Source organism: Balaenoptera physalus, assembly GCF_965194825.1.
Source record: "Balaenoptera physalus genome assembly, chromosome: 8".
In the NCBI taxonomy this organism is placed as follows: domain Eukaryota; kingdom Metazoa; phylum Chordata; class Mammalia; order Artiodactyla; family Balaenopteridae; genus Balaenoptera; species Balaenoptera physalus.
Window position 1 is genome coordinate 22456558 of NC_138887.1, and position 25516 is coordinate 22482073.

Genomic DNA, 25516 nt, shown 5'->3' on the forward strand with positions numbered 1-25516 from the left:
CCTTAAAATGTGCAATCACTCTGAGGTAAAAGAAAGCACATTTCCCAAAAAAAAAAAAAAAAGCATCCATTGGTGTCCTTTTTCTTCTGTATAATTTGTAATTCTTCTAATGGAGTTTCTTACAAGTGGAATAATACTTGTTCATTTATGTGTACAGGTATCCTTTTTCTTTAATTTTTATTTATTTTTAAAATTTATTTATTTTACTTTATTATTTATTTCTGGCTGCGTTGGGTCTTCGTTGCTGCGTGTGGGCCTTCTCTAGTTGCAGCGAGCAGAGGCTACTCTTTGTTGCAGTGCACGGGCTTCTCATTTTAGTGGCTTCTCTTGTTGCGGAGCACGGGCTCTAGGCACGCGGGCTCAGTATTTGTGGCACCCGGGCTCAGTAGTTGTGGCGCATGGGCTTAGTTGCTCCGCAGCATGTCGGATCTTCCCGGACCAGGGTTTGAACTCGTGACCCCTGCATTAGCAGGTGGATTCTTAACCACTGCTATACCAGGGAAGTCCCTGTGTATAGGTATTCTTTATCTTAATTTTAGCAGTTTGCTGTAGGGAGATATGACTTTTGGAATGCATTTAAACAGTGTCTTTGAGGAATATCTAAGATTCCACCAGTTAGAGACAAGTTGGTAACTTCCTCTTCCTAAGTAGATAGATAGCATGCTGTTTGAATATGAAAAATATCGGGGGATGGAAGAAAATTGGTTTATTAATGTGGCAATAGCAAGGAGTTTAGAAAAGGAGGAAATTATTTTGATGACTGTAAATTGCAGTTTAGCAAACTGGAAGCAGACTACTCAATATAATGTGAAGCTAAATAAGTAAGACAATATAATTGGACATTTAATAAGCATTTGTGAGAATGAACAGAAACTGAAGCACTTTTAAAAAAATAATAGCTTTATATTATTCCATGTCCAAGAAGACTTACCAACATGAATTATCACCAAGATCCATTTATTGATTTAATTCTCCCAGGTAAAATTTAATTCATATAAATTTCTAGGTGGTTTGTAAGAAATATCTAGTAGACTTTTACTGCTTCAGAAAAATATTAAGAAATGGTTGATTTTGAGTTAAATTATGCTTGTGTTTGATAGGCAAATATTCAAAATGTTATTACCTTTGCTAATAATAATAAGTAGGGTTAGAGAAAACAGACTGATTAGACAGGAGTTTACTGGCATTAAAAAAAATCATTAAAATTATTACATGGTAATTATAAACCTTTGTTCTGTGTTTACTATGGCACATGAGATGAACTGCCTAAGATGGTTTTGGGTTTGTTGTGATGTAGGGTGAGTGAGATTAATATGTTTTAAAATGACAAGTCATATGTCATAAAAATCCTCTTGAGTTTAACAAATAGATTTTTTCCTTGTTAATAAACTCATGTAATTGTATTTAAAAGGTTAATGGGGGAAATAATCTTACTCCAGGGAGAGAACTGTTAGACTCCTAGAAACCTTTCCTTGGAGTGATAGTGAGTGACCTTTTACTGAAGGTTCTACCAAGATTATTAAAAATGGGCCAATTATGGAAAACGATTATCTTTTGAATTAACCACTGATTATCAGCTAGTTGCAGAGAATGTCAGTTTCAGGAAAATAAATAGATAGTAATTTGTTTCAGTGTCTCCTACATTTTTAGAAATGGCCAGAGGCTGTTAATCTCTGCAGTGTAGAATGTCTTATATATTCTACTAATTCCTCAAGAGATTGGACTCATTTGGAAATAAGGTCACTTTTGAAATGTCATCTCTGAACAAGTAGCTTATGGTGAACTCTTACAATTATGATTACTGAATTTTTTGCCATTTTAGTCATATGGAAAAAATAAAATTGAAACAGTAAAAATCAAAGTATTATTGACGATACACATGGGAACAGCATAAAGTAGTATAACAACAGTTAGAGTAGTAAGCAATAGTTACACAAGTAGTAAAGCAGTATAATTTTAGTTCTGACATGTTTAGTGCCTTCTAGTGGCCAGGTTCCTTCATACATAATCTCTTGTTCTTACAATAACCTTGCAAGATAAGTAAGATTATCCTAATTATTAGAGTAGGAATTCTAAACTCAAAGAGATTTAATAACTTTTTTTGTCCCACACTTAGTATGTGGCAGAGCTAGAATTTTGACCGAGGTTTCTCTCGACTCTAAATATTGTGTTTTTAAAGATTAAAATGTTTAATGACTATTTGCAAAATGTCAATATATGCCTCCTAGAATATTTATAATAATTAGACAGGACAGATACATATAATGTACTGAGCACAGTGTCTTCCCATAGACAGTGTTGAATAAATATTATTTACCTTCATTATTACTACAATTATGATAATTTTTGATATTTTATTTTGAAGCACTCACCTCCTCAGTTTTCAAATCTATCTGTATTTAACTTTTGTGCTGCTTATATTGAGGGACAACTTACTGATTTTGTGTGAAAATGAAAATTTGCCTAAATAGAAAAAGAATATTGGTATATTAGTGCTGTATGTGTATTTTGTTTCCAGAGAAACTTATATTTTCATGAAATTTATTAAATGTTAATACATTTTTATTGGTTTTGCATCAAGTATGGTTTATAGAGATTACTTTATTGTCATAAGAGCACATGACATTCAGTCCCAGGAAATAATAAACAGTACAGGTGGAAGAGAAAAGAGAAACTACAAAGAGATAACCCTCATAATTCTAAACTGTTATTTTCCTAGTAGCTTTTGGTTGTTACTGATTATGTCTGTTCCACATGATTTCTTTTTTACTTAAATTTTCCCCATTTTCTCTCATTGTTATGAATGTATCAAATTAACACTTGTTAAGTGGCGCATAAGATGCCGGATGGTGATCCTCGATTCAACAGCAGACCACAAGAGAAACTGAAATAGTTTATCACTCACAGGTCTTTGAGGAAGTACCAAGCACACCTTGAAAGGTCACATGGAGAGATCATGGCAGAGTAGACAGAGAAAGAGAGAGACAAGGACAGAGAGAGTGAGAGAGAGAGACAGGACCTGGGCACAAGCTTTTGTTAGGGTCCGTGGGTAGAGTGTTTCAGGGTTTCTGGCTAAGGTTGGATTGGTCAATTCAAGATAACAAAGGGGGTGTTGGTAAACCCCATAGTGGTCTTATCTAAGGTTTTGGTAAACCCGTTAGTGGTCTTAACTAAAGGGTGCATAAGGGAAGGGCCGTGAGAGGCAACGGAGACTATTGATCACAAGGACTGTTGGGGTAGTGTTTAAGGAACTTACACTTGCTTGTGACTCTACAGACTGTCATCTAGGGTATGCACTTGCATGAGTGGCTAGTGTCAGTTTAATGTCACTGCAGGCCTTTTAGCCAAATAAAATGGATGATGAGGCAGCAATACCATGGCAGCAATATCATGGAGTAGCTTAGCTAAACTCTTCACACCCATGCATCACCTGTGTTTTTCTACAAGTGCTTTTATAAGTTTACATAATTGGTCTTTGCTTATGTAAAATAAATTAGAGTTCATTAAGTAGAGAAGTAAGTGGAAGCCTTTGAAGTATTCACTAAGATTCCTTAATTCACAAAGATTTATTTAAGGTCTTTTGGAAACTGTGAGCTCCACATTTTCATTTAAATGATAATTTAATTTATAATACCTTAATTAACACTGAACCATCGATCAAAACGAAGCATAGTTATATAAGCAAAATGGAAAAATAGAAGTAAAATTGTTTAATAGATTTTCTAGGAAACCCCAGGCTGTCATGTATAACTCAAATAGCACTGTAATTGGACTCAAGTTACTTATTATAACATTAGCTCTGTTACTAATTAACTGCTTCTAACTTAGAGAAATCATTTAACTTCAACTTCCTTATCTGAACCATGAAGTAGTTGAATTAAATGTGTGGTTTCCAAACTATGGAGAAGCCATGATATGCAATTCAGAATTATCCAGACACCTGCCATAAGGGCTGAGTGAAGTGAGATTTTTCGATTTCCAACCATTCCTGTCGAATTCATACAACACAGATCCGCTCTCATCTGATCTATTGAGAATCCCAGAACATTTTCATTTGTAAAAAAAAAAAAAAAAAAGACTTGCACTACTTGTAATATTTGAAAAACAACTTGATTTCTAAGGTCATTTCTGACACTGAGGTTCTCTTTTCCATTATCCCAAGTGGGGGGATTGCCCTTAACGTGCATATTAACTTTGAGAAAGTGCTTTTGGCTTTCAGAATATGAATTTGTTAGGAAAATAAACTTTATGCAACTGTTTTTGCAAAGTAGTTGTGAATATTTGAGGGTTTTAAAAAATATTTATTTATTTTCTTTATTTTTTTTGGCTGCATCGGGTCTTAGTTGCGGCATGCGGGATCTTCGTTGAGGCACGCGGGATACTTCGTTGCAGTGCTCGGGCTTCTCTCTCTAGTTGTGGTGTGTGGGCCCTCTCTCTCTCCACTTGTGGCATGTGAGCTCCAGGGCGCGTGGGCTCTGTAGTTGTGGCGCGCGGGCTCCAGAGCATATGGGCTCTGCAGTTTGCAACACGCGGGCTCCCCCATTGAGGTGCGCAAGCTCAATAGTTGTGGCATATGGGCTTAGTTGATCCGTGGCATGTGGAATCTTAGTTTCCTGACCAGGGATCAAACCCACATCCCCTGCATTGGAAGGCAGATTCTTTACCACTGGACCACCACGGAAGTCCCAATTTGAGGGATTTGAGGGCCAGAAAAAGTTGTGCCATTTTACAATTCTTCCTCCATTCATGTAGTCCATTTTTCTCCAGTCCTGCTTCTACTATTTGCCAATCAATGCATCAACTCATTTTGACTTACATTTGGGTCACCAATATTTGGCAATTGAAAGTAACAGACAAGGAAAAAGTAACAGTGAGGTATTAATTTAAAAAGAAACAGAAATATATTGCATTGTTATTATATGAAATTATAAAATTAATCATAACATTTTGTTAATATTTCTTTGGAGTATGGTTTGATAACACTTTTGAGACACTTTTGGCTATCCTGAATCATTAATGAAAAATTTTAATTTTGTGTTTGATTGTAAGTACAATAATGCTAAAGGAGGGAATAAGGATGTACTTAATATTTCATAACTTACTGGGTGAATTTAAGAATATCAGTTAAGCATAAAGGGAATTGTAAATTAGATCTCATAGGATCCTAACTCTTAAATGTATCATTTCTGGAATAGATCAGGTTTTGTATAATCTATATAATCTTTTATAACTATCTAACTATGTATAAAACTATATCACTACAAACTGTATAATTTTTTAGTCTTTCATTTCCAATAGCCATTTATTTTTCTCTTTAAATACTGTAGCCAGTTACTGGCCTACTTATTTCATTTACTTATTCATTTACTTACCTATTTATTTTGGTATTTAAAACTTACTGTTTTGCTACTATTGCTCATTTATCAAGCAACATTGTGTGTGTTTGTGTGTGCATATGCAAAATAATGCACTCATGTAATTATTTCACAGGACCAAAGCTGTCATTTGAAAAGATATAAATGTCCTATTGCTACTAATTTCCATCTAATCCCTTCCTTTGCCAATTTTTGCTCTATACATCTTGGGAAATTATTATTTTTAGTTTTTAATAACATTGATTCTGTTGTTTCTGCTGGATTTGAGGGAGATAATGGTGAAGTGTTTTAATCTCTCTACATTTCCACATAAAACACATAAAGCAACGAGGATTATAAATCTAAAATCCTAGGAAAAATATGTGCAACAAAACTAAATGACCTCAAAATCTAAGCAAGTGGGAATAAAACACCAACATCTACAAGATCCATGTGGTACCAATGTAGAAGTTGAGGTCCTGGGAACAGAAGAACCCCAAAATTGTCATCAGGAATTTGGTGACGTGAGAACAGATTATTCTGAGAATAGCAGGAAAACTGGTAAGGGATTTGCAGATTCCAGTTTTCAGGTGGCCTCAAGAGGATTATCAGAAAGTCTAAAACTTCTGGAAATAGTTTAAGGCATTGAACTCTTGAAATGAACACACTAAAGCTCTGTTCTAGTAGAAAGTCCCATATGATGAAAAAGTGTTGGGAGTAGGAAACACATTCGGGAGAACAGGGATAACAGAAGCAAAGAAAGAGACTATATAAAGTAAAGGTGAGAGAAAGAAGGTTAAGAGACAGAACTCAGCAAGTACCAAGTCATATTTTTATTGCTTCAGTAAAGATAATGGACTCATAGAGCCTTAAAACTAGAAAATTATTCTAGTCTGCCTCTCCCTCCTAAAAATACAGAAAATTTCACTTTACTATAAAAAAAAAAGAGGAATGGGAAAGTATCTTGGTCAAATTTCATGCAAATATATAGATTATTTTACGAGAAAAAAAAGAAGTAGAATAACATCTTGCAGAAAAAGTATAGACTAATATTTCAAAAATGAACTAAAGATATTAAGAAAAGAGTAAAGGCTATGAAAAAGTACAAATCAGAAATTTTAAAGTCATAAGTTAGATTATTAGAAAAAATTTTGAAAGAAAGGTGAAAGTCAAGAATTAAAATTAACAGAAAAAGCATTTCAAAAATTAGAAAATAACTATGAGACACAAGAATATAGAAACAATCTAAATAAAATCTTGAGAAAATTGAAGAAAGAATAAACATTTTAAAATTCAAAAAGAAAGAATGAGATAAAGAAGATATGACAGAAAGTTAAATATGTAGGATTTATGCAAAGAAGGTACAACATATGATTAGTAGAATTCCCTGTGGAAGAAAACTAAAGTAATGGAACAGAGTAAGTATTAAAAACTATAAGAATATCTTTGATATTAAAAGAGAATTTAAGCTACATATGAAGTGGTGTGCATATCTACATATCTGGGAAAATCAAGCTGGAGTTTCCAACATTGAGATATATCCTCTTAAATGTACTGGACTTGGGGGGAAAAGAAAAAAGAAAGAAAGAAAATCTTTTGGCCATCTAGACAAGAAGACTAATTACAAAGTTAAAAATCAGACTATCATCAACCCCTTTGAAAGCAACACCTTTTATTTGTTAGACAAAAATAGAATATAGTAAGAAATTTAAGAAAAGAAAATGTTAGTCAAAGATTGTAAATTCAACCAAATAAACTTCAAATATAAAGCCCACAGACAATCTTCTATGGACGTGCAGTAATTTAGCAAATATTGTTCCTGAGGCATCTATTAGATAATGAATTCAGACAATCTAAATGATTGAAAAGCCATCAACATAAGGACCTGTGCTGATACTGAATATATTTACCTGTAGATCTCTGATTAAATGATGGATTATAAGAAAATAAGTATTGTATATAGTGGCTATACATTCTAACAGTGTATGTTGTGCAATTATTAAACATTGAGACAGAATAAGGAAATTATATGAAAAGTAGAATGCTTATTGATTGTCTTTCAGATATTAATTTGGAGTAATATGATATCACTTTAAATCAGATCATGAGAAGAGGGAGCCTAAGGAAGTAAAAACGGATGGTTCAGGAGTTCATAAATGTTGATACTGGATAATGGGTAAATGGAGTTCACTATACTATTATTCCTACATTTATATATGTTTGATGCTTTCCATAGGAACATTTAAAAAAAGATAATCCTTGAGAAGAGTTTAGTTAATTTATTACAGGAATTTCCATTCTTTAGGGAGGAGCAATTACTGATCCATTTATGCTTCAGTGAGTAGACCTGGTGGTGTCTTAGACGGTGTTTCTTTTTCTTTCAGCCAAGTTACATTGCCCCTTTAGCTTTCACTGTTAATTCATGCATATGAGCATAGAGAGATTTTAGATGGCTGTCATTAAAATCCCTTGTTGCTATCACCTCTGCTAAATCCCCACCTATACACATACACTTATAAGTTAATTTAACAATTGACCATTAGCTTATTGGTTTAGTTATGGGCATGTATATATTTTTAGAAACACAGTTTTAATAGTGTAAAATGACTCCTGGTAGACTGTTAGACTCTGATGTATTATTTTCAGGCTCTTGGAATTACTATGCAGTGTACCTTTCACTTCTGCCATTGAAAACATGATTTTTAGTTTTATTATGGTTCTGGTCTAGAATGTAATGATCCCAGTTGTACAGTTACTAAATCAGTCTTCTGTCAATTCAGAAATCTGGGAAATTGAAACCACTTTGCCTTTACTTTTAAACATTGCTTCATTCCTTTTTCATTTTGAAACTGTTCTATTGTGTATCACTGTCTAATAGATGACCAGATGGTGCTATTCAAAAGCTTCAGTTTGTCCTCAAATCAAACTTCAGTGAAAGGGACTTCAGGAAAATTCACACTACTGAAGATTATGTTTTAAAAAGTTGCTGTTGGTTACATTTACTTTAAGATATTTATAAATTCTCTTTATCATTTTAAAAGGAATTAAGGGAATTCCTCTTCGCTGAATGCATTTTTTCTGTAAATGGAAGCTAATTGTTAATCAAGTTATCTTTGGATATTCATGCTATGTGATTTGTAGATTGAAATATTCATCATTATAGAATTTGACTGTTTTAATATATCTGCACTGAGTTGAGAAAATACGCAGAAAATTAGATATAAGAAAGCTTATTACACTGGTACATCTACCCCAGCTTACATCTATGGCCTAATATTCCCTTCATGACTGGGTGACAGAAGAGGAAAAATGCTGAATTTTGTTCCTGGGGGGTCAAATGGGCAAGAAAATAAGAGTCCACTTCCTTGCTTCAATTCAAGACAGGACATTTCTGAGGGCTGGCTTCAGAATTACCATGGGCTCTGCTGAGGCCTCTTTTGTAACTGTAGCACAGTTCAACTTCTCTTTCTGTTCACTTATCCTTCCCTCACTTCCTTGTGGGTGTAGTTTTCTGGAAGCATTCTCCAATAAAAAATTTGCATACAAATCTTCTGCTTGGAGTCTGTTTCCTGGGAACCAGACCTACTACATTATGTATTAATTATAAATTAATTTTGATATATTAGTTTAAAGCAGCTTAATGTTATTACTCAATTACTAGTCTTAATTTTACAGAAGGGACTTCATAGTATATATGAAGATATTATGACATTATTTCCCAATTTGTCAAACATTGACCATTGAGTGTTTTCATGGTATATGGTATATTATGGTAATATTTCATAATATATGAAATATATATTTAAGTTTCTCTTACCAAATTAGTTTCACATCCTCAATAATTCAGTGAAGAAATTGTAGGGACATTGCAGCAGGTGTTTGTGTGAACTCCAGAGGATAGTATATTTTTTCATCAGAAGATCACCAGAAGACACTGAAGATAATTGCAAAGAATCAAATGGCCATAAATTAGCTGTAAAAATAACATGGTGTGAAAAAATTGCTTTATCTGTGGTGGGTCCCCCAGATGTCAAAGAAAATTTGTTTTATATGCTGTTGCATTGACTGCAATTATCCAATATCCAAGCCTTAATATACTTGACTTTTGACTTTAACAAAATGATTATATTCCCTTCTGTTATCACTGATTCATTCAACAACACTCATTACATGGTGAAATATTCTTCATGATTTAAGGCATTAAGTAGCATATTACTCTCCAAAATGTAAGTCTTTCTTTAAAATACACTAGACATTGTAACTCAGAGTGTACTCTGTGCATCAACATTTTCAACATCACCTAGTAGCTTGCAGAAATGCAGAATCCTGTCATCCCCAGGCATTAGACAATGGAGTCTGAATTTTAGCAAGTCTTCCCCAGATGATTATACACATATTAAAATTTGATGAGCATTGTACTAGAGAATAATTATTCTAGAGTTCTATCAGAATAAATTTTAAAATTTCATTTCAGTGAAATTAGAAATTTCATGATGAGACTCCAGGCTGATCCCAATCTAGGTCATCTGGAAATGCTACTTATTTCTTGAAAAACTTAGTGAAAACAATACTTCACCTGGGAGGTCTTCACCTTTCCCTAAACAAAAGCAAGAGCTTTTCTCCTTTCTTTTGCGCTGCCCTGTGTACTTCTGAAGACCCTATATTTTCCTTATCATAAAACACACCACAAGAAATTGTTGTCTATCTTTCCTGTGTAGTGGACACCTGTTGAATAGTAGTCCTATCACCCTTGTCTGGTAATTTCTTTGCATTCCCATCTGCATGTTTGCAGCAGTCACTGCAATTTATGCCCCTTTCTCTGGCCGTGGAGGATTGGTCCAGTGGTAAGCATCTCATTCAAACAGATTATAGGGTCTCTTCTCTGGAAATTTTTGAACTTAGAGTTCAGATACCTAGACTATCACATATAACCTGGGGAACTGTTTATGGTATCCATTTTCTGCTATGAGATCCTGGAAGCATAAGTCAGTTTGCAATAGAAGATTGCAAATGTAATATATACTCACAAAGAAAAGCAGGATTGAAGAAAATAGAGAAGGATTTTTGGTTTCATAATACTAATCCATTCTAAAGTTGCTGCATCCTTGTCCTAGAGCCTATGGAGAATCCCACTTTGTTGACAAAGTTCTCTTTTTCTCTTGAGCTAGTTCAAATTGAGTTTCTAATATTTGCAGCCAAAACAATATTAATATACTCTAAAACACTGTATACTTTGTGAAGGCAGAATTCTTTTATGTCTTGCTTGGTGCTCTAATCACAACAGCTAAAACAGTTTCTGGTGCAAATTAGCTCTCAAAAAGTGCCTATTAACTATCTGTTTAATGAATAGATAACATCCCATATCTGTACTGTTTACCTTTAATGGATTTATGTGTCTGTAAAAGTGTGATTTATTTTAATTCTTCCAATTAATTTTTATACTCTGGAATGACCCTCGATAGTATACCTTGTTTTATATCTCTAACACTTCTATTATAGTACACATTTGTTGATTGGGCCAGTCCAACACCCTTTTTCTGCTTTGGTTAATAGGCCCCTATTTCCTGTGGGAAATTCATTTCATTGGATTTGAGTTGTAATGACCTTGCTCTCTCCCTGTCAGCCAGTATTGGACATATTACCCAAGTCTTGGATAATTGGAGTATCCATTTCCACATTGGACATAACAACAAGTTCAGGAATGAGTGCAGGTCTCTGGTTGAGCCCATCAAGTCCTCCCTGATAATTTTTCTGTAGGAACTAAGGGGAAACTTTTTCTTTTTTCAGAGGATACAAGTTAAGGGCTGACACATAGATACTTTTGGTCCAAAATTTGGAGTGATAGAATGCTGTGATATCACTAATGGCCCTGGTTCCTGGTGTGACTGAGACCAGTGTCACAGTTAATTTTGCCAATTAGTTCCTCTTGGGCCTTCAGGTAGTTTGCATACAAATTTGTTATCTGAAAGAGTTCTGAAAAATACATGTCTACTACACACACACATGCACACACATGCTATTCCATTGCTAGTTTAAAGCGTATGGCAGAATTTCTCAGAGAAAAGACATAATCTTTTATTAATAAAACTGCTTGGGAAGAGATTTGGTTGTGGAAATATAGTTTTTAGGGCATGATTAGGTTGGTATAAAAATGACAGGAAGATAACTTAATTGTTCTGAAATTAAGAATTTATTATTTTGGGGAGCATACCTACATACAGAGGCAGCGATAAGAACGCAATGGTGCGAAGGGAAATGAGAGGAGATGAGAGCAGGAAAAGGGGGATAGACCCAGCAAGATGGCAAAAGCCTGTGAATCTGAGAGAGGAAATCTTCAGTGAGAAATTCCCAGGGCAGCTATGACTCAGGGATCTTAAGAACAAGAATAGCTAAATTTAAATTTTATATTGTATACTGGAAGAAGTTGCACTGTAAATTTTTATTATTTCTCCCAACCATCAAAGTGTGACTTCTAGGCAAAGAGCAGGTAAAAATATATTGGAAACAATACAGGTTTTCAGTAATGCGATTTGTTTAAAAACAATATTTCAAAAATAATAATTTGCCTGTATGCAAAAAAGTAACCAGTTAGAAAATATAATGGAAAAGAAAAACATTAGATAGGGGCACAAGAATTAAATACCAAGGAATACACTTTACAAGAAACTTTCAGAAACTATATGGATAAAACTTTAAAACTCTGTCAAGGAACAACAAAAGAAAAGGCTTGAATAAATAGATTAAAATGCCTTTTTAATAGAGATAATAGTCAAAATGAAAATTCTTTTGACTTAAACTATGAAAACAACATTTAGAAATATATGAAGTGACTGATAGCTCACCAAGAAGAGCACACACGCAGAAACTGCAATGGCTGGGGGCAAAATCTAGCATGTTAAAGATGAGGCGACTAAAATAGTATATACATATCAATGGAAGAGTGTAGGAGGAAGAAACTAGTGTTAAGTATACTATTGATACATTGGGAAATGCATCCTAATATGTATGAGAATTTAGTACATGATAAAGGTGACATTTCTAATTAGTGGTAAAAAATGGACTCTTTTAAAAATGTTTTGGGATAACTAGCAAGCCTTTCTGAAGGCTCTGAAGACGGAAAGAGGAAAGAAAGAAGGAAGAGATTCAAGGCAATTATGAAAAGCTTCTTTACTATACAGTCAAATTGCCAAAAGTCAATGCACAGAATAATCAATTTGCCAAAGTTAAAATTTTTTAATTTTAAAATTTACAACAATATGTATGATTTGGGACTTTTCAAACAATTGGATAGTTAACACATTTTTTTTTTTTTCTTGGCAGCATTTTAAGAAATGTCCAATTGTGCTTCATCAACTTGCATCTGCAGCAGAAGGAGTTAGAACACAGTGAGAGAAGATGCTGCCAGGGACCAGGAAACAGTCAGTAAACAAAACAGCCCAGAATGATGATACCAGTGATCTGGTGAGTATGGGGCAGAGATAAGAGGAGTCTGAAGGGCACATTTTCAGAATATTACTCACAGCTTCTGAAAAAATGAAATATTTTTAGATTCTAAATGTATCAACTTAAATTTTGCAGAAATCTATAAAAGCTGATAAAGCTTACCTCTTCACATTGTTGTGTTCTATAAATAGTTAAAATTTAGGAAGTAAATATTTCAGTTTTTTTATTTGACATATTGATCATTTGGTGAAATGGTTTTCAATGAATTGGCTTTTGGTGAATTGGTTAAATAAAGTGTGCTATATTATAGAATAATGCAATACAGTTTAAAAGAACAAAGTAGATCACATCGTGTGATATGATATGTTATTTATTAAGTAAAAGCCACATTGAACAAAATGATACATTTCTTCACGTATGAAGAGTTAGGATGTATTTTCAAATAGTAATAATAATAATAATAATAATCAGGTTGTCCCTGGCAGAGGGGAGAGATTTTAGCCCCAGGTCTTAAAAGTAAAACTTGTTAATTTATTACTCAGATAATTAAAGATGAATTAATTTTCTATGTATATACAATAAGAAATTTAATTTATATTTTGCCTTCTTTTGGGGTTTTGGCTAACACCCCCATGTTGAGGATAATGACTGATAAGGTTCCAAATATCCTACAGCAGGATGTTAGAAAACAGGGGTTAAAAATACATAGCATAGCAAGGCTTGTGGCCTTTGGCCTATACCCAGTACAGGCTATACAGAGTTGAAAAAATCAAGAAGCATTTAACAGGGCAATGTCTATAAATAAATTTTTTTTTGTCCAAAACGGGAGTGCTGTGCACTCTCCCTTCCCACTCTAGGGAATGAGCAAAGCCTTCCCCTATACATAAATTAAGACAAGTGTGGGGACTCTTTGGAACATTCTGCTGCCTTGGGAGTATGATGACCCAGAGAGTTCTTGAGAGAATGTGACCAGTGTCTCCTGGATTTGGGGAAACACTTATTCCTTCGATTGAGTGAAGAACCTATAAAAGTTTCCCTGGGAGGCTACTGTGATTGGCAGGATAATGCTCCCTTCTCCAAAAGATGCTTACGTCCTAAACTCTGGAAATTTACATGACAAAAGGGAATTTACAGATATGTTTAAGGATCTTGAATGGGGAGATTATCCTGGAGAAATAACAAGGATCCTTATAATAGAGAGACAGGAGTGTCAGAGTGAGAGAAGGAGATGTGACAGTGGAAGCAGAGGTTGGAGTGATGTGCTTTGAAGATGGAGGAAGGGGCCACAGGACAAGAAATGCAGACAGTCTCTAGAAGCTGGAAAAGGCAAGGAAATGGATTATTCACTAGAGCCTCCAGGAGGAATGCAGCCCTGTTAACACCTTGATTTTAGTCCTATAAGATATATTTTGAATTTCTGACTTCCAGAGCTGCATGATAATGCATTTATGTTGTTTACTCAAAAAAAAAAAAAAAAAAGAAGTGTGGCAATTTGTTACAGCAGCAATAGGAACTAATGCAAATACTGCCTTCAAGTGACAATCATGGTGTTAAGAAAGCCATGTATGTGTCCTGCCATACCTCCTCCCTTGTGATCTGAGCAAGGGAGGGGCAGAAACAGAAGCAGGGCAGAAGATTGAACAACAACAGCAATAACAACAACAAAGGAAAACAAGAACAAAACAAACAGAAGAAAGTGTTATGGTCTTGTTACCAAACTCAAGTTTGGCTACTCAGTACTCAAGAGACAAGTGTTGGTTGGAAAGGAAAGGTTACTTTATTCAGGAGGCCAGCAACCTGGGGAGAAAGCAGACTCTTGTCCAAAATCCAACTCCCAAAATTCTGCTCAACCATGAAAGTTTTTAAAGGGAGAATCATATGGGAGGGGGTCAGAGTCTTTGTTATCATCTACTGGGTGCAGACTTTTTTCTGATTGGTTGGTGGTGAGGTAACAGGGTGGCATTTGAAGTATCTTAGACTCAGCCTGAAGTTACCATCCTCTGCCTGGGTGAGGGCCTTAGTTCCTACAGAAGAGCTCAAAGATATTCCTTGAGGAGGAACCAGGACACTGCTTTATTGCTGCACTATTGTTTCCTGACTGCTCCTCCTTTGTTTCTGCCTTCCTTCCCTTCCCTGATTAGCAACTGTTTGAATCTGCCCTTTGGAACTCAGGGAAGGTCAGGGAGGCTGAATGAAGCCTAGTTCCCACAAACAAGAAAAGGGGGATGCGGAAAGGATTTGTACCTGGGAGAGCCCCACAGGGTCCTGCTTGGTATCAGTCTGAATGTTTGTATTCCCACCACAAATTCATATGTTAAAACCTAATCCCCAGTGTGGTGGTATTTGGAGGTTGGGCCTTTGGGAGGCAATAAGGTCATAAATGGGATTAGTGCCCTTATAAAAGAGGCCCCAGAAAGGTCCCTTGCTCCTTCTACTGTGGGAGGATACAACAAGAAGTCTGCAACCAGAAGAGGTTCCTCAACTGACCATGCTGGCACTTTGATCTTGGACTTCCAGCCTCTTGGACTGTGAAAAATTTCTATTGTTTATAAGCTACCTAGTCTATGATACTTTTGTTATAGCAGCCCAAACTGAGAGGAAAGAAAAGGAAAAAAAAGAGAAGAGAAGAAAAGAGACACACCCATCTCCCCATTGCAGGTTCTCTAGTCTATATCAGTCTTGATGTTACTGAACTCAGGTTCAGCTGCTTGCCACTCAAAAGATGATAATCAAGAGGAAAGTGTCAGTCAAAAGGAAAGATGCTTTAATCAGAAAAGCTGGCAATCTGGGGAGAAGGTGGACTCATGTTCTGAGACCAACTCCAAAGATTCTGCTCAGCCATGACAGTTTTTAAAGTGTAAGAAAGGGGGAGGTGTTGAGAATCTCAGTGAATCACTGGGGCAGAAGGTTGGGTTCTGCATCATTCTCCATCGTGTGCAAACTGGCTGACTCTCTCTTCAGATGTTATCTTGCCTGCAGATCTGCCTGCAGGATTGCTAAGGAGGTTGTTGGGGCTAGAGAGCTAGTTATTCTTTAACTACTTAATTCTTTATTCTTTTTATCTAGGAAAAGAATCAACAGGTTAAGCAGGGCATGGTATGCATTCAGGAGAGCAAATGTCAGGAGTTAGTTTAAATTGCCTAGTGATCTAATTCCTATAATTAGGCTCTTTCAAGTTTAGAGGGGGACAGAAATGGGCAAACAGGAAAGTGGCAAAAGAGCTGCTTTCATTGAGTTGAGGAAAAGCAGAGAATTTTGGTTGCTGTAATGTCTGGGTCCATTCAATATAATATTATACACACACACACACATATAACACATGTATATGTGTGTGTGTGTGTGTGTGTGTATATATATATATATATAGTTTGCTGGAGAATGAATTAGGAGGTAAGGGATAAAAGATTTTCACATTTTACTTCATAGAAGTAATTGTTTTAAAATTAGTTTAAATGTATGTTTTATTTTTAAATTACAGTATTTAAAGAATTATCTGTTTAGATCTAGATGTAAATATTGGTGACATGAAAGAAAAACTGCTTTGTTTTCCATTTTAATCACCATGGGACAGAGAAACTCACATGTCTGTATGAGGTGAGATATGACAGAGATCAATAATTCAGTATAAGCAGGAAATGAGCAATTCAGTTTTTTAAAAAAATATATAGCATTACTAATATTCCCTGGTAATATTGATCTGGGTATGAATGAGGGTGATGTGTTTCCCACAACTAAGGGAAGAGTAATTTGAGTCATTTTGATTAAGATATCCTGGGACAGGATGATCACAAAAACTGGAGAACTTGTTTGAATTTGAGTTCAAATTCCAAATGGAAATTTGTGTGTGTGTGTTTAAATTTATTTCACTCTCTTCATGTGACATTCCTTTAGACTTCAGGATGTTCCAGATGTCCACAGATCATTCAACTATCTAAATGCTTAAATTACGTCCTAGAAACTACCAGAGAATAAGGCTGTTTAGAATAAATCTTTAATCCTGTGGTTAACAGTAATTGTGAAAGGAAGAGACATAGGAGGTCTGCACAGGCTGAGCATATGAAGGAAACTTCAGCAGAGAGAGAGGAATAGTATGAGCTAAGACCTAAGGGTGAAATGATACAGCTGAAAGTGTGGTGTGTGCTTAGTATAAGGTGAAGAGAGCAGGTCAGCTGACTCCTGAATGACATCACCCTCCCCCCACCCCACCTCCCCACTCACCAGCATAAATGTCCTCTTCCAGATAAGTCATTGAGTGGAGAGAACAAAGACTTTTTATCCATCTTTGTCGTTCACATTCACATTCACATTCATAGCCTTCACACTTGGTTTGTTTGCTTTCACAGAACAAGAATTCCTCTTGCTTGAAAAATCTTAAATTCCTAAAGCTGGGACACTCCTATCTCCTCACAATATTAATCTTCTATAAACCATTATTTGTGGTCACAGTCTTGTTTCCTTGTTTCCTGGTTATTATAGAGAGACTGAAATTTCAATAATCCTTTTGTAAGAATTGCTTCATCATGCTTGAGTTGAATTGGCTCCTTGGGAGGCTTAGCTCAATGAGTATATGCTGAGGTGAAATGTGTTTCTTCTGCGGTGTGTCGGGTATCTGCAAGCTAAGGAACAGAAGACCTTCAGGGAATGTGAGTTTCTGAAAGCGGGGTGAGAGGATTTGTGCATGAAGACATTGGGCTGCCATCCATCATGTGGGTGGGTGAGATTTCTCTTTATATTATTATAAAATATAGCAACAGTAAATATAGAACAAGTTGTCTTCTTCCAAAATGAGGTTATTGCTGTGGTTTTCCCCCAAGTTTTATGTCGTTTGAAGGACTTGCTTGACTTCCTTCTTTTGTAGCTGCTTTGTGCCATAGAGTCTCCATTTCAACACCAGTATTAGAATCTCCGCCACTTAGAGGTATTTCATTTTCACAATTTATTTGTATGTCTATCAAAAATAATGGACTAAATTGCTCAGCAGTTAATTTGTATTAATTTTGAAGAATGCGTTTCAGTTTTCAATGATGTTAATAAAGACTTTAGTTTGAGGGGAGAATATTCTATTAAACACAAATGATTTTCAATTTTTTGCCAATACAGTAATCTTTTGCAAAAGAACAGAAAGCATTTTGAAAGAGCCCCAGTGTCTAAAATCTTTTTAATTGAAATTCTCTTAAGTGTAACACTTAGTTTAATGGGGTACTATATGGCAACTTTGCTCCAAGAAAATGGTCATTCCTAAATATCATGACATTAAAGCATGAAATAAAGAATGTTCTATGACAACTTTACAATATATTGAGTACACCTATTGAGGTAATGATAGCTAGGTATTTTGTACTAATGGATTCATTATATTGATGCATGGTATGGTGAAACATAGATTCCACCTTTCCTTTTGCTCAGTTTTAGAAAATACAACTATGGTAATTACAAAAGGATACATTGAAATAAAAGTTGTTGAGATGTTGTGTACTTCCTATGGCAATATTTTCGTTCAAATAAACTCAAATGTTTCATTGAAATTCAATATGAGAATAGATGTTTTGTAATTGTAAATATGAGAAAATCAGAATTCAAATTCTGGCTTTTCCTCATGAATTTTCGGACTCTCAATTTTTTTCACTGACCCAAATGAAGATTACAGTACCTATCCCTCTGTGTTACTGTGAAAATTAAATAAGTATTGTAAGGACTTAGTATAGTGTTTAGTATTGAGTCAGTTAAGAGGTGGTGATTGTCATTCGTATTATTATCATGATTATTATTAACAGTCCAATGTGTTCAGACATTCCTGTAGACTTTTTGTATGTTATTTTTCATTTGAAGTTTGTTCTTGTAACTATTAATTATTTCTACATAGTTATTGTTTCTGACTTGTGCAGAGAGGCAAACAGTATGCCAAATTGGAGGGACAAAATTGGTTAACTCAGAATTGGACACATTAAGGCCCAAGAGCCAATTAAATTATTTAGTTGGATAATTAAAGATATCTAGTGGGGAACTAGATATACCTAAGTAAGCCCAAATACATAAGTGGTCTGGACTGGACTTTTGAATTTGAAAGGGGCCAGTACTGATCCTTGCAGATTGTCATCACCCAGAGGTAGCTCAGCTGCATATCTTCAGCGTTTAGTTGCCCAGCTTATAACTGATGCTCAGTAAATGTTTATTCCTTGTACTTTGTTATGACCTCTTCTCTTCCCATGATGAGGTACGAGGTATGACCGAGAAGCCAGGCAAACAGAACTTCTGTAGTATCAGATTAGTGAGCCTGCACTTTTTAAATCGTACTTTACACTGAAGTTTGCCTTAATCAAGGTTTTTGAGGCCTAGGCCATAGCTGATATGCACAAGCACTCATGAGTCCAAATATGCGTTAGCGAATTCACTTTTTTTGTGTGTGGTTATAAAAGTCATAAACACTTTTAACAAATAACTTTGAATCTAAAAGGTAAAAAATTGGGATGAATCTTATTAAAAATGAAATTATAAACTGTATGATGTAAAGAGAACAAAATCAATTCCAATTAATTCTATCAGTGAAATTGGATTGATATGATTTTATATATCATACCTTATGGTTTTAATCTTGATAACATTTATAACTGCTAGGATTTTGCAGAGAAAAGCCTCTTCAGAGCTGACTGTCTCATCCTGCTAAATTCTTCAGTCACAGCCACAGTTCCTTTCTTTGTGCACATTGCAATAGTAGAATATGACATCTTAGATATTCAGTAAAACCTGCAAAATTTCAACTTTGCAAAGCAGTCTGGGACACCTGCATATCACAATGATATGAAAGCATGACTCCCCAACTCTAATTGCATTTTAATATAAGAAAGTGTTAGTGAATTAAATATGCTTAAATTTTAGGAACTAATCAACCAACATTATTTTAAAGCACATATGCTATGCCTTCTACATTTCTAAGAATGTTGATAAATAAGACGAATCCTTACTCTGAAGAAACTGACAAGAAGGTTGAGAAAGCAAAGTGAATTATTTATTTATATATATTTTTTATTTTTGGCTGTGTTGAGTCTTCGTTTCTGTGCGAGGGCTTTCTCCAGTTGTGGCAAGCGGGGGCCACTCTTCACCGCGGTGCGCGGGCCTCTTCATTATCGCGGCTTCTCTTGTTGCGGAGCACAGGCTCCAGACGCGCAGGCTCAGTAGTTGTGGCTCACGGGCCTAGTTGCTCCGTGGCATCTGGATCTTCCCAGACCAGGGCTCAAACCCGTGTACCCTGCATTGGCAGGCAGATTCTCAACCACTGCGCCACCAGGGAAGCCCAAGCAAAGTGAATTAAATAGAGAATTGTTCACAACAAAATATGTGATATTAGGTAGGGAAGTTAAGCATGTTTGGAATTACTAGACAGGGACAAATTTTGATGGGAATGTTTTAGCTTGTTATTTTGGGTTGAAGTGAGAATAGAGAACATTAGGAAAGTGAAAGGTTAACTTTTCCTCTTTTAGGTATTTGTGCTATAAAAACAAAGAAACCAGAATGAGGAGTCTTGTGGTAAGGAGGTGGTCTGTGAAGACTCTGCTAACAGATTGATTATAACAATGCCCTTTGAGACATATAATAGCGTTATGTTAAATGATTTAATAAACTAGAAGATTTGACAGTAATTTATATTTTTGTCACATGTTGATACTAGTCATTTTTCTTTCCCAGAGAGTCAGCTTGAAGTTGAGTTTGGATACGTGACAGACACTATGCTAGGTGTTGAGGACACGAGAAAGGAATAAGAAATAGACCCTTTTCTCAAAGAATTCCTTTCCAGTGCCATTTTCTTATTTTGGGCACCGTCATCTTTCATTTGGACTTCCAGACTAACTTCCCTAGTCTCTCTCCCCATTCAATCAATCATCCACAAGCTGTCAAGAATAGTTTTATAAATTACAAATCTAATTGAGTTACTGTTCTGCTTAAAATTCTTCAGTGATTTCCCATTGCATATTGGATAAAATAGAAGTCCTTTAAACTGACAAGAAGTTTCTTAACAGCTTGATATTTTTTCTTGGCCATGGATTACTTACTGTTTCCCAAATATACCTTATTTTTTCATGACTCTGGGTCAAAGAGAGTGTCTTAAATATATTTCGCTGTAATATAATTTTTTTTTAATAAATTGGACTCACCTCATTTATTCTCTCTTTTTTGGAGATGATGCGTAAGTCGAGGCATCATACTTTCAGGTTTCACACTGTGGTGATTGGTAGTGTGGATGTCAGAGTGACGTATGTGATGGTGTAGGGACTTGCCTGTCAAGCTGAGCAAGTAGTTTGCCAGTAATGTGGAGTTGATGAAGCTTGGATTTTTATCCTGCTACATTTGTTTCTAGTAATTAACTTAGAAGAGTGTTTCAAGGCTGTAGTATCAATTGAACCAATGTTAGAATGGAGGTGGAGGAACGATTTAGGAGCATATTGCAATAATACAGACATAAGTGACTATATCCTGTATTGGGATGGCCTTATTAAAAAACTAAAGACAATAAAGCTTATGATCATTTATCTGGGGATCTAAATATAGGAAGTATGCAAATAATAAAATATTCATAATATTTTACTATAACTAACCATAAGAGTTTTAAAAAATATAGTAATAAGTGATTTGTCAGTTACATGGTGTGATTTGACAGCTTCTCCAAAAAACAAAAAGTTGGTCCAAGCTGCCAGAGTTGACTGATCCATACAGTATAGATGGGAGGGCCAAAACAAGATAAAAAGATTTTAAAAATGCCTCTCTCAGATTATTTCTTGTTGTGAAAAATCTAATAAATTTAATGGAACAAATTTATTTACTACTGAGTAGGAGATATTTTAGTATCTCTATTCTATAAGAAACTGAAAAAAGATTTAAAAAGAAAAGACATCTAAAGAACATTGTATTTACGCAAATGTTATTTTATTAATTAATAGTCAAAGCACTGTGACAGACCATGAAAATAAATATTTGTGTTTTATTATTCTGGTGTAGTTTCTTTTACCAATAGCTGGGATGACTACATAAAATAAAAGTAGAAAAATGGAAATATTTTCCTGTAATTGTCAAAGAGTGTGGCTTCATAATAGTTAAATTAAAAACTGTAAAGAGGATTAAATAAGATTCAATACAATAAGTATCAGGCAGTTTTCACTTTTCTAGGATAGTATCATATTATAGTTATTTGCAGCTTAAATTTTCAGGGAAGTCAATCACTTTATGTTCCTAAACTTCCAGTCTCCTCTTTCCCTGGTTTTTCAGTATTTTTCAAATACATAGTCCTCTACTCAATTTAGGAATAAGTCCTTTGGTTTATATTTGTGAGTCTCTGGGAGCCAGTAACTTGGCCTTGTGGTCCTGTGTTTATGACATAGAAGCATCAGGTGAGGAAAGAAGTTGATAGGACAGGAAAAAAAATTGAGAGTAAAGGGTAAAGATGTGAAGAAATGGTAGCTATGAGGAACTATTTGGTGAAGAAATATTTTGTACATGAAATGTCAAGGGAATTATGACATTATATTTACCTGTGGATAGCTTTGAGATATCCCTTGAGATACTTTTTTTTAAAGTAACCTGTACTCCCTTGGAAAAATGTCCTATTATTATATTATGGCGTCTTGGTACCACATCATATAAATGAAGAACAGACCAAGTGGAATGAACTTTTCTAGGAAATGACTCAGTACTCTATCAATCTTTATGAATAAAGTGCCCATTATTTGAATGGATAGCAATGCTGAACCTGACCTTGTTATCACAAATTTGTTATACTGCCAGCCACTCTGTAGATCACAAGCTCAGGGTCATCAAATGAAGGTTTATGTTCTTAGACTAGAGAGTTGTGTAGCCATACTATTTATCATGAAGATCCATTTATTTTTTAACTTTCAAAAAAATAAAATAATAATCTGCAAATCTGATTTTTCCTCTCATGCAACCCATCTCCCATCCAAGTACTAACCTGGCCTGAACCTACTTAGCTTCCGTGATCAGACATGAATGGACGAGATTGGGTGTGTTCAGGGTGGTATGGCTATAGACTCATGCAACCTGTCTCAAAAGAATAAAAAGAGCTGTATTAATAGAGATTTGTCATTATTAAGAATTTATGTGAAATTATTGTTCTAATGAAACATATAAATTCTGTTTAATTTAACTTACATTTATATTTTAATGCAGGGAAGACAGTGGCTTACCTGCAACCATATCCTCTTCTATTAGATGAGTCTTTTATTAGATACTATGTAAAACAATTTTTTTTAACATCTTTATTGTAGTATAATTGCTTTACAATGGTGTGTTAGTTTCTGCTGTATAACAAAGTGAATCAGTAATACGTATACATATATCCTGATATCCCCTCCTTCTTGCGTCTCCCTCCCACCCTCCCTATCCCACCCCTCTAGGTGGTCACAAAGCACTGAGCTGATCTCCCTGTGCTATGCAGCTGCTTCCCACTAGCTATCTATTTTACATTTGGTAGTGTACATATGTCCATGCCACTCTCTCACTTCGTCCCAGTTACCCTTCCCCCTCCCCATGTCCCCAAGTCCATTCTCTACATCTGCGTCTTTATTCCTGTCCTAACCCTAGGTTCTTCAAAACCCCTTTTTAAAAAAATTTTTTCTTTTAAATTCCATATGTATGTGTTAGCATACGATATTTGTATTTCACTTTCTGACTTACTTCACTCTGTGTGACAGACTCTAGATCCATCCATCTCACTACAGATAACTCAGTTTCGTTTCTTTTTATGGCTGAGTAATATTCCATTGTATATATGTGCAACATCTTTATCCATTCATCTGTTGATGGACACTTAGGTTGCTTCCATGTCCTGGCTATTGTAAATAGTGCTGCAATGAACATTGTGGTACATGACTCTTTTTGAATTATGGTTTTCTCAGGGTATATGCCCAATAGTGGGATTGCTGGGTCATATGGTAGTTCTATTTTTAGCTTTTTAAGGAACTTCCATACTGTTCTCCATAGTGGCTGTTAACAATTTACATTCCCACCAACAGTGCATGAGGGTCCACTTTTCTCCACACCCTCTCCAGCATTTATTGTTTGTAGATTTTTTGATGATGGCCATTATGACCGATGTGAGGTGATACCTCATTGTAGTTTTGACTTGCATTTCTCTAATGATTAGTGATGTTGAGCATTCTTTAATGTGTTGTTGGCACTCTGTATACCTTCTTTGGAGAAATGTCTATTTCGGTCTAATGCCAATTTTTGGATTGGGTTGTTTGTTTTTTTGATATTGAGCTGCAAGAGCTGCTTATATATTTTGGAGATTAATCTTTTGTCAGTTGCTTCATTTGTAAATATTTTCTCCCATTCTGAGGGTTGTCTTTTCGTCTTGTTTATGGTTTTCTTTGCTGTGCAAAAGCTTTTAAGTTTCAGTAGGTCCCATTTGTTTACTTTTGTTTCTATTTCCATTTCTCTGGGACGTGGGTCAAAAAGGATCTTGCTGTGATTTATGTCATAGAGTGTTCCGCCTATGTTTTCTTCTAAGAGTTTTATAGTGTCTGGCCTTACATTTAGGTCTTTAATCTATTTTAAGTTTATTTTTGTGTATGGTGTTAGGGAGTGTTCTAATTTCATTCTTTTACATGTAGCTGTCCAGTTTTCACAGCGCCACTTATTGAAGAGGCTGTCTTTCCTCCATTGTATATTCTTGCCTCCTTTATCAAAGATAAGGTGACCATATGTGCATGGGTTTATCTCTGGGCTTTCTATCCTGTTCCATTGATCTATATTTCTGTTTTTGTGCCAGTACCATACTGTCTTGATTACTGTAGCTTTGTAGTATAGTCTGAAGTCAGGGAGCCTGATTCCTCCAGCTCAGTTTTTCTTTCTCAAGATTGCTTTGGCTATTCGGGGTCTTTTGTGTCTCCATACAAATTGTGAAATTTTTTGTTCTAGTTCTGTGAAAAATGCCATTGGTAGTTTGATAGGGATTTCACTGAATCTGTAGATTGCTTTGGGTAGTATAGTCATTTTCACAATGTTGATTCTTCCAGTCCAAGAACATGGTATATCTCTCCATCTGTTTCTATCATCTTTAATTTCTTTCATCAGTGTCTTATAGTTTTCTGCATACAGGTCTTTTGTCTCCAAAGGTAGGTGTATTCCTAGGTATTTTATTTTTTTGTTATAGTGGTAAATGGGAGTGTTTCCTTAATTTCTCTTTCAGATTTTTCATCATTAGTGTAGAGGCATGCAAGAGATTTCTGTGCATTAATTTTGTATCCTGCTAGTTTACCAAATTCACTGATTAGCTCTAGTAGTTTTCTGGTAGCATCTTTAGGATTCTCTGTGTATAGTATCATGTCATCTCCAAACAGTGACAGTTTTCCTTCTTCTTTTCTGATCTGGATTCCTTTTATTTCTTTTTCTTCTCTGATTGCTGGGGCTAAAACTTCCAAAACTGTGTTGAATAATAGTGGTGAGAGTGGGCAACCTTGTCTTGTTCCAGATCTTAGTGGAAATGGTTTCAGTTTTTCACCATTGAAAACGATGTTTGCTGTGGGTTTGTCATATATGGCCTTTATTATGTTGAGGTAAGTTCCCTCTATGGCCACTTTCTGGAGGCTTTTTATCATAAATCAGTGTTGAATTTTGTCGAAAGCTTTTTCTGCATCTATTGAGATGATCATATGCTTTTTGTCCTTCAGTTTCTTAATATGGTGTATCACATTGATTGATTTGTGTAT

The 25516-nt window shown here is 35.2% G+C and overlaps 1 long non-coding RNA gene across 2 annotated transcripts in view; it reads left to right on the forward strand.

Annotated features, from left to right (window-relative positions):
- Positions 1-25516, forward strand: part of LOC309666309 — a 267121-nt gene that overhangs the window by 153171 nt on the left and 88434 nt on the right. The window contains exon 4 of one of the 2 annotated variants that reach the window (XR_014267036.1): positions 12675-12815. This is a non-coding gene — a long non-coding RNA (uncharacterized lncRNA). Of the gene's footprint in view, positions 1-12674; positions 22716-25516 lie in introns of those variants that run through there. The other variant, XR_014267037.1, reaches the window with a different exon arrangement.